Source organism: Bombus bifarius, unplaced genomic scaffold, assembly GCF_011952205.1.
Source record: "Bombus bifarius isolate JDL3187 unplaced genomic scaffold, Bbif_JDL3187 scf7180000009243, whole genome shotgun sequence".
Lineage (NCBI taxonomy): Eukaryota > Metazoa > Arthropoda > Insecta > Hymenoptera > Apidae > Bombus > Bombus bifarius.
In genome coordinates this window covers 4,653,813-4,662,586 of record NW_022884989.1, presented here as the reverse complement: position 1 = coordinate 4,662,586, position 8,774 = coordinate 4,653,813, and the positions used below count along the sequence as shown (strand labels likewise).

General features: G+C 36.4%; 2 non-coding genes across 2 annotated transcripts; one reads left to right on the top strand and one right to left on the bottom strand.

Annotated features, from left to right (window-relative positions):
* The first annotated feature begins 7,736 nt into the window (after positions 1-7,736).
* On the top strand, positions 7,737-7,808 carry Trnae-uuc. The gene has a single exon. It is a non-coding gene; the product is annotated as a tRNA-Glu (tRNA).
* A 733-nt stretch (positions 7,809-8,541) lies between these two features.
* Trnai-aau lies at positions 8,542-8,615 on the bottom strand. The gene has a single exon. It is a non-coding gene; the product is annotated as a tRNA-Ile (tRNA).
* Between the last annotated feature and the right edge of the window lie 159 nt (positions 8,616-8,774).

Sequence of the window (8,774 nt, the reverse complement as noted above, 5' to 3'; positions counted from 1 at the left end):
TTCTAGATTTATTCTATCCCTCCTACCACGTAGAGCAGTGTACATGACCAATCATACGTAGTTGAATATGGAAATAATCCGAGCGTTGACGAACAGTCATTTGCACCAGAATTATGCAATTTATTCTCTGCTTCTATGTTGTGATTCACTGCGTTATTTGTCGGCCACGAGCAAAGACAGGACTGTAGAAATGCGTACCAAAAGAAAATTTATATTTCATCGTGAAAAATGTAAAATTCACATACAGAATTACGAATTATTGAATCGAATTATAGGAAAGACAGTAAGAAGGATATTTACCACGATTGCTCAATGTCCCTAAATATTGCATAATGACATTGTCGTTTTGATTCCTTTCAATTTAAAGTAATTTACCAATTGTTCAGCTGGACAAATTGTAAAATACAAATTAAATAATAAAAAAAAAATTGAAGGACCAAGTTGTTGATTAAACTAGAGCTATTCAAGATAATGAATATGTATAGATAAAAGAATATAATTATTAATATAAAATTATTGCGTTGCCAGATAAAGTTATATGTACTTCCAAGACTTTTCAGAATTTTCAAAACTTTTCGAAACTTCAAACAATCAAAAGTAATAAAATATCATGGTTACGGGAAATTTCAAGTATCTACATAGAAATATTAAAAGGCTTCAAATGCCAAATTCAGATTCAAACAGAAATTATTACAAAAGATATTACAATGATTCAAACGACACTATATTACTAATTCCTTTTTTTATAATGCACTATTACAAGCACGGAAATTAATGAGTTCGAAGTACTCGTCAAGCCTACAGTGGAATTAGATCGAGTCCAGAATATTGGACTCGATCGCAAGACCTTAGATACCTTCAGGCCTTTGGCGATTAGTCATGGTTATGTGATTCTTTAAACTTTAAAAACTATAAAGTCCAACGATTAAAGATAATTATTATTGGAACGTGGAAAAATGAAGTTCGATTATTCAATAAAGTATGTCGTTATTATCATAAATATAGACGTAATACAAAAATAAAAACGTACAATTTCACGCCCTCTTAATAAAATGATAAAAGATACGTTAAAAAAGATTTCTCCGGCTGCACCGATTAATTTCTTCTTCTAGCAACAAGCTAAAATTGTCAAGAAGAAAAAAGACAAAAAAAAAGAAAAGACTGAAGTCAAACAGACAAATTTAATAAAACTTTGCGTAATTAAGTCCTTCGTTTAATCAATTAAACAGTAATTAAGATTCGAAAGGGCTAAGAAAAGGAAAGCCGACAGCTCTTCATCAATTTGAATCTTATACGCTGGACGTCGTTCTCGAGGTTCCGAGGCTGTTTAAAATTCCCTCGCCTGCAATCGTGGGGCCAATAAAAATCAAGAAATCAGCTTGGTAAACAGGAAGAAGCCCAACCCCGACTCCTCTCAATTCCATTACGGGGCATTCCAGGTCTTTGATGCACGGCAAATATGCCGTGCAACTGCGTGCTCCTTTTTTTCTCTCCTCTGCATCTCTCTCTATTCTGTGTTTTCTTCGTCTGCCACGAAGAAACGCGCCTTTTAATGCGGAAGACCCTCGAAAGTCTCGTTACCATGTGAGGCCCTCCTCGCCCCAGCGGCAAAGAGAGGGTCTTTTTAACAGTGTGTGCCTTTATAAGAGCGCACGAGTACGGAATATTACGAGGAGAGTGTCGTTCTCTCCGTTTCTCTCGCGTACGAGAGGAGCGTTTCGTGGTGCTCGAAAAGAGCTGGCCGGATAAAGTAAGCACGACCGGGAAACTAGTTTCTTTCCCTCGTTCCACGGCGACGTTCCTGCGACACGCCACGCATTCGACTGATGCGGAATAATAAACTTTGTCGCCGGAGCTCGCGTCTCGCTCGACGACAACGTGCAGGCATCTCGCTTGTTCAAGAGAGAACGTCTCCTTTAATTACTCCCAGCTGCGTGATATTTTTCTTCTGTGCTTCTGTGAAGATCACCGCCTCGCGTCTTTGTCGTGGCTCGTACGCCCGCGGAAAGCTTCATCGCTTTCACGTATGGGTGTTATTAAATTTTTTGGATATGGGTATTTAAGTGATGTTTCAGGTGTTGACCGAGTCATTATTTTTACAAAGATGTTTATTACAGAGATAAAAACAAAGAAAGACGTGACACCGATATTTAAATATCTTTGAGATAAATAAAACGAATACATAAAATTTTATAAAACACCCGCAATATACGCAGGCTATAAAACGTATTTATGTAGAAACGTATATAGCTATATGAGAATGAAACGTAGAATCTGACAAAAAAAAAATGCTTCATTGGAAAACCAAGGTGCGGTCAAATAGTTTTTTTTACAAACACGGTATACATAACATATACATAATAATTTTCTACGTTGTTTCATGAGTCTATATATTTGTACTATTAAAAGTGATTTAAAAGCGACTGTGAATGAGCGAAACACTGCATAGTCAATGAAAATCCCACGATCCAGCATCCACTCTTAAACTCTTCGTAAATCTAAAGCCTGCAGCACTACCGGCAACATCACCTCTTTCGATCCTCTGAATTTTCCAAATGAAACAATACTTGGCGTAAACACAGCTTGCGAGCTTCGAGTAATTTAATCAACCACTGTGCTGGTATTCTCGAGGTGGAAGCGTCGATATGGCCTAAGTCTCGTTAGACCGCTAATAACGGTATCCCGTAACTCGCGAGCGTGATCTAAAGCGATACGCCGCTTTATTAGCTCTACTCGTTGCGAGATGAGTGCAATATGGAGAGAGATTTAATCGCGAGCGAGCGAGCGAGCGAGGGGCTTTCCGAGATTCTCGTAGAAATCGTAATGATTCGTTTAGACCAAGCGAACGAACACTCGCTGTTCCTTCGCTACAGTAAAATCTCGAAATGAAAGTAATAAAATTTCGCCGTTTAGCGATCGCTCGACGAATCAGAGGTCAAACGTACGAATTTATTAAATTTTATGAAAGCGAGGCGAGAACGAGCTTTCGCTGGCGGAAATCTCACGGCGGTAAGAGGAAGTTTGATGCGGCCGAGACCGAGGAAAAACAAATCGCGTGGGATGCGTTTGCTCTCGGGCTTCCAGCTACCAAGATAAAGGAGACGATTTTGAAACACGATGGGGAAAGTTTCACGATGAGCAAATTACGAGCAAAGTAGCGAAGTGAATGCATATTGTACAGGCCGATTTTGAAGCGAATTATTTTGAGGCAGTTTGACGTGTGAAGGTGTTGGTGAATGGCGAAACGTTTAGTTAGGTGGAATTTTCATGTTGAATAAGAGAAGAGGAATCAATTAAATGAAGTTGTAATAGAGCGTGTGTATGTGCGTGCTTGATGAGGAGAGAGGTATAATACAGTTTGATGAATTTGATGAAGTTCCCACATGGAAGAGGTGCAAGTGATATGAAGTTGATCGTGGAGAATTATTCGAGAAAATGGAAGTTAGTTTGAAAGTCATTTTTCCTTTAGTGAAACATCTAGTAGATTCTTAAAGAGTGAATTTCCAAAAAATTGAGAAATTCTACTGTTTGAATTAGAATTTACAAGCTTCTTTTAGATTGAGATTAATAGAACATTTAGAAGAAGAATTTTTTATCCATTATAACAACCACGTTTTATTCGCAAGAAGATCTTGCAAGGACGATTCGTACTTGACTAAAGTAAAATATAAAATAATGTAGAATATAGCATAAGGGTACAGATATAAAAATATCAACTATAATAGAGATAATAAAATCCAATGTAGTACACCAATCGCGTTGAGCAAAACAGATGATCAGAATTCCATCTTTTTATTTACTACAACGTAAAATCTTTTTCCTGAATAAATGGCAGTTTCGAAGACTAATTGTTCAATATAATCAGCCCGTACGTCTAGCGTAACAAAAAGCTTTCCACTTTGGAAACCCGTGCTCCCCGAAGATTGTGACGGGTGCTTTTTGCCATAGTAAGGTTCTATCCTCGTGGAGACAGAGGAAGGTAGCATGAGAAAGCGTAGGTGGAAGACAGGAGCGTGTAAAATTGACGTATGGGACATGATGATCGATAGAGGTCTTCGGAATAAACTGCATGAAGCTTGCACGTACGAAGGGAGCGAGGATGCGTTGAGAAATATGCATTTCTGATAGAAATTTGCAAGCTTCCACAATGTTAAGGAAATTTCCGTCCAATTTATCTTCGATTAAGCAAAGAAGATATCATAAAACAATGTATCTTTATTCGAATTTTGGCATGATATTTAAATATAAAAGTAAGCTAGCTGTTCTACTTCAACTAAATCTTTTCTGGTATTCAAATAGATTAAATGATTATTTGACTTGGAGTACTGGTATGATACATTAAAATTTCTGAAGTTTTGGGTTTGCAATTGCATCGCGTAACATCGCACCTTGTATATATACTGTTAAAAGAAAAGATATGATTTTATTTAATTAGCAAGTAAAAAAGCTGTACACATTATCGCAGCACACGGAGCACGGGTATGTAAACACAATTCATGCTAGTTACTAGCATCGTTAATTTATACTTGAGCTTACTAGATCGAAAACACGAATTATTTTTTACGACTCATTACATGCATATTACACAATACCGTGACATATGGATGAATAGTTAAATAACGACTCGAAGAAACGTGTGTGCACGTCGTGTAGATATAACGCGTACAAGTAACGTGATCACATAAATTAAATGAGCGCACAGCGTAATCTTCGACTTTCCAGACATAAAAACTGAAGTCTGAAAACATAGGAAAGGATAATAAAATTGAAGAAAAAACGAAATAAAGTCTTTCTTACACAATAATTAACCAATTAACATTAATGATTTGACAGGATAAAAGTTAGATCATAAAGTTCTTTTTCACAAGTTCGCAATATGTGAAAGCAGTTCATTAAAAAAATGAATATCTCTTTGAATACATATGTATTTCATTATTTTTAGTAAATACTCGTAAGGTTAATACTAATAACTTGTAGTTTTTAAATTAACTAATAACATTAAATAATTGAATCGTACAAGAGGGGTTGAGAATACATTAGCTTTCCCCTGAATTCATAACACGAATTCCTTTCACAATAATATCGTGAAACTATTGCGAACACACGGCCCGTACGAGTCGATGGAAAAATGATCGTTCTACGAAAGACAGGGCGAAGTGTCGTGCACACCAGCAGCTTCCATAAAATCGGCTGCTGGCTATGAGAAAAACATTTTCTCACAGGCGTACGCGATGAAACGACGCTGCCAGACGCTCACCGCTACGAGAATACGAATATGCGTCTTTAATGACGTAATACCCGGGAAATACATCGGCCAAGGCGATAAATTCGCCGAGGAATAGATCTGATCTGTTCACGTGAACCACTTTCGAATGATCTATGCGACGAACGAGACGGTGATTTAAGATAGAAGGTTATGGAAGATGCGCTTTGGTTGAGGAATGTGAAGTTATTGAATATGAACGAAATGTACGTAGCTGAAACGTTGATCTTTCTTCATGAAAGATCAGGATAAAATGGAGAAGGCAAAAGACTATTTATATTGCGCGTAAGCAGCCACTGTGGAAAATAACTAACTGACGGGGAAATACAAATAATCTCAACATTACAAAAAGAAAACTATTCTGTTTTAAAGATAGCTAATCCACGAGTTATTGCTAATTTACTTCGAAATTACATGGTGGAAGATCCAAAGTTTTAAGTGCTCGCGAAAAGTACTATCCTAAGAGCAGCATCGAACTCATCGATGGCTGCAAGACAGATTGCTGAAGCAGCTGGGATAAAAACGAATATCAGAAATGTCCGACGTGTCCTGAAACAGTGTAAGCATCTGCAGTGGAAGAAACTGGAAAGAAAACCTCCTCTAACAAAGGCACATAAAAACACAAGATTGCAGTTTGCTGAGGAACATACGCATTGGAAAAAGAAATAGAGAAAAGTATCGTTTATCGAGGAAAAAAATTTAATTTGGACAGCCCTGATAGGCAGTATTGTTATTATCAGGATTTGCGAAAGGACACAAAAAGCTTGAGCTAATATAAAATTTATCGAAAATATATTTCTCATAATTTGATAAATATCAATATTATTTATCATAATATATTTATAGGCGTAAACTGCATATCAAAAATATCCGGAATTATTTAAGAACAAATTGAAACATATGCAACACGAATCTCTGGGGAACAATTTATATTTCAACGGGATAACGCGGCGGTCCATGCTGCAAAAGTAATGGAAACATATTTTAAGAGTAATATTACACTTTTGAAATGGCCAGCACGTTCCCCTCATATAAATATAATGGAAAATTGTTGAGGAATCTTGCTAAAGCTGTTTATGTTAAACACAGACAGTTCAATAGCAGAAATCAATTGAAAGAATACATTTTATTAGAATTGGAAACGAAAAACAAAAAAGAAAATTGAAAGCCTTTTTAAATCAATTCCAAAGAGAACCGTTTCAATTATACGAAATTCTGGCGGCTCTACGAATTATTAACTATCAATTCCTCTCGACGAATATCAACAAATTTTCATTATTTAAAATAGTGTGCTATTAATTTGACGCGTCGCTTTTTCATGATATTTCTGTTTTGTATGCAAAACAAATTTCATATTAACATCATCGTATCTACGTGGCAGAAATTAGTGTACAAAACGTATGTATGTATCGAAAATTAAATTTGTATAATTTACAACGTAAATATTTGCAGGGTCTGCAACAATTCTTTTATCGCGGACTACGATCAGAGAATAAATATCGTCGTACAATGTTAATATCAATTTTGAAAGGTTAATAGTAAAAACAGAATAGGCTATCGATCGAAAGAACAGGTATCCTTTCGCACGTGGAACACTTCGTTTTTCATTTCCCGATAGACACGCGAGCAGGCTGCTCGATAGAGCTTCATTAAAACTAGTAGCCGGTTGACCGTGTAATTTGTCAACCGTGGATATCCGATAATTGTTCCACCGCGTATCGCTCGTTCCGACGTACGTCCGGCGTCCTTTCCGCTCGAACGATGGACCTTTCCTCGCGATGTCGATACGCCGCGCCATCGATGTTTCCGATGGTAACAAAACAAAAAAAGGGGGGGCAGAGGACTACGAATGGAATAAAAAAACAAAATAAATCAATTATTTGTTGCCAGAAACAATCGACCAATAGCGGGCTGTCGCCAACCGATACGACGCTACGGGGACGTAAACTGTTTTTAAATCCGACGACAGCGGCAGCCACGTTTAAATCGCTGTCCCGGATTTATGGCATGCTACGGGCAGATACAAAAACGCGCGTTACAAAAATTCTAGGTGTATAATAGCCGTGGAAACAAAGTGGATGAAACTGTTTCTCTACGATTTTTCTTTTTTAAATTAACCCTGTGAGATGGAATGTCGCCATTGTGATGATATCTAAAATTTTTCTTCAAAGTTGGATGTAGCAACAGCGCCGATATTCCAAGTTTGTCTTCCATTGACTTCTCTATGGCAGTGATGAATATTTATTAATAATGTTCCTACTAGTTAGTTGCTAGTGTCAGCAGAAAAATATGCCGACCACAGAGAGTCGACCGTTTTGATAGTATTTTTAGTTAGATATTTGTAGCTTCAGTAAATTTAATAGGATTTTATAATCTGGAGTAGTAAAATTATATTGAAAGGTTAATAAAAGAGCGAAGTTTGTATGCCTACTATCAGTAGAAAACCATAACATGAAACAGACTTCACATCTGATCCGGTATGGTCTAGTGGCTAGGATACCTGGCTTTCACCCAGGAGGCTCGGGTTCGATTCCCGGTACCGGAAATTTCTTTTGGTTTTTTTTCTTTTCTTTTCATATATGAAAACTTTATAATTGATATTACTCCTCATTTTACACTTATTTTTTACTCAAATAAAATTATTTGATAAAAAATATAATGAAAATTCCAGAATTCCATTTCGTTCTCTCGTTCTATTTCCCTTTTTCTTTAAAATATCTAATTATTACAAACTCAAAATTAATATTGTTCAGGCAACATATTATACTTACTTTTAATTAAATTTATTTTTAATTAAAGCTGTATCAAACTGAGTTTCAGGTAGACCAAGTAATAGTGGAACTTCAGACACCTAAATTCATCGAGTAAATAAGCGGGACGTTAAGTCTGGCTAGACGAAAAAACTTTTCCCTATTACGAAAACGATGTCTTCCTCTTTACAGGATTGCAAGAAAATACTTCTATTTCAGTTCTCTCGAAACAAGCCATGTCGATCGGGGAAAAGTTACTCAATTAGACACACGAACGTCGTTCCCGAAGTTTCTTTGCACTCGACTAAAACTCAAATTCCTTTCTTACTTCGCACCTCCTTGTGAACGAGCACGTATTCACCGCCAAGTTTTCGTATAACGTTACCACCGGGAAACTTCTCGTCTCTGCGCACGAAATAAATCGAAAAATAAAAGGATAAAAATAGTATCGATGTTCGGGAGTGAAATTATAACGAGTAATTTTTCTTTTCTATTAAATGAAAATGAAAAAAAAAAAATAAAAAATTTTGGCCCATGGGGGGATCGAACCCGCGACCTTCGCGTTATTAGCACGACGCTCTAACCAACTGAGCTAATGGGCCTTCACGTCTGGTACTGCTTTAAAATGAAAATTCAACGCAGATATCTATATTTATAGTATTTACTTATTATTGATTTAATATGAATAATTAAAGATTTATAATAAACATATTTTATTTCTTTAATATATAGAACATAGACATCCAATAGTGTATCAAAAA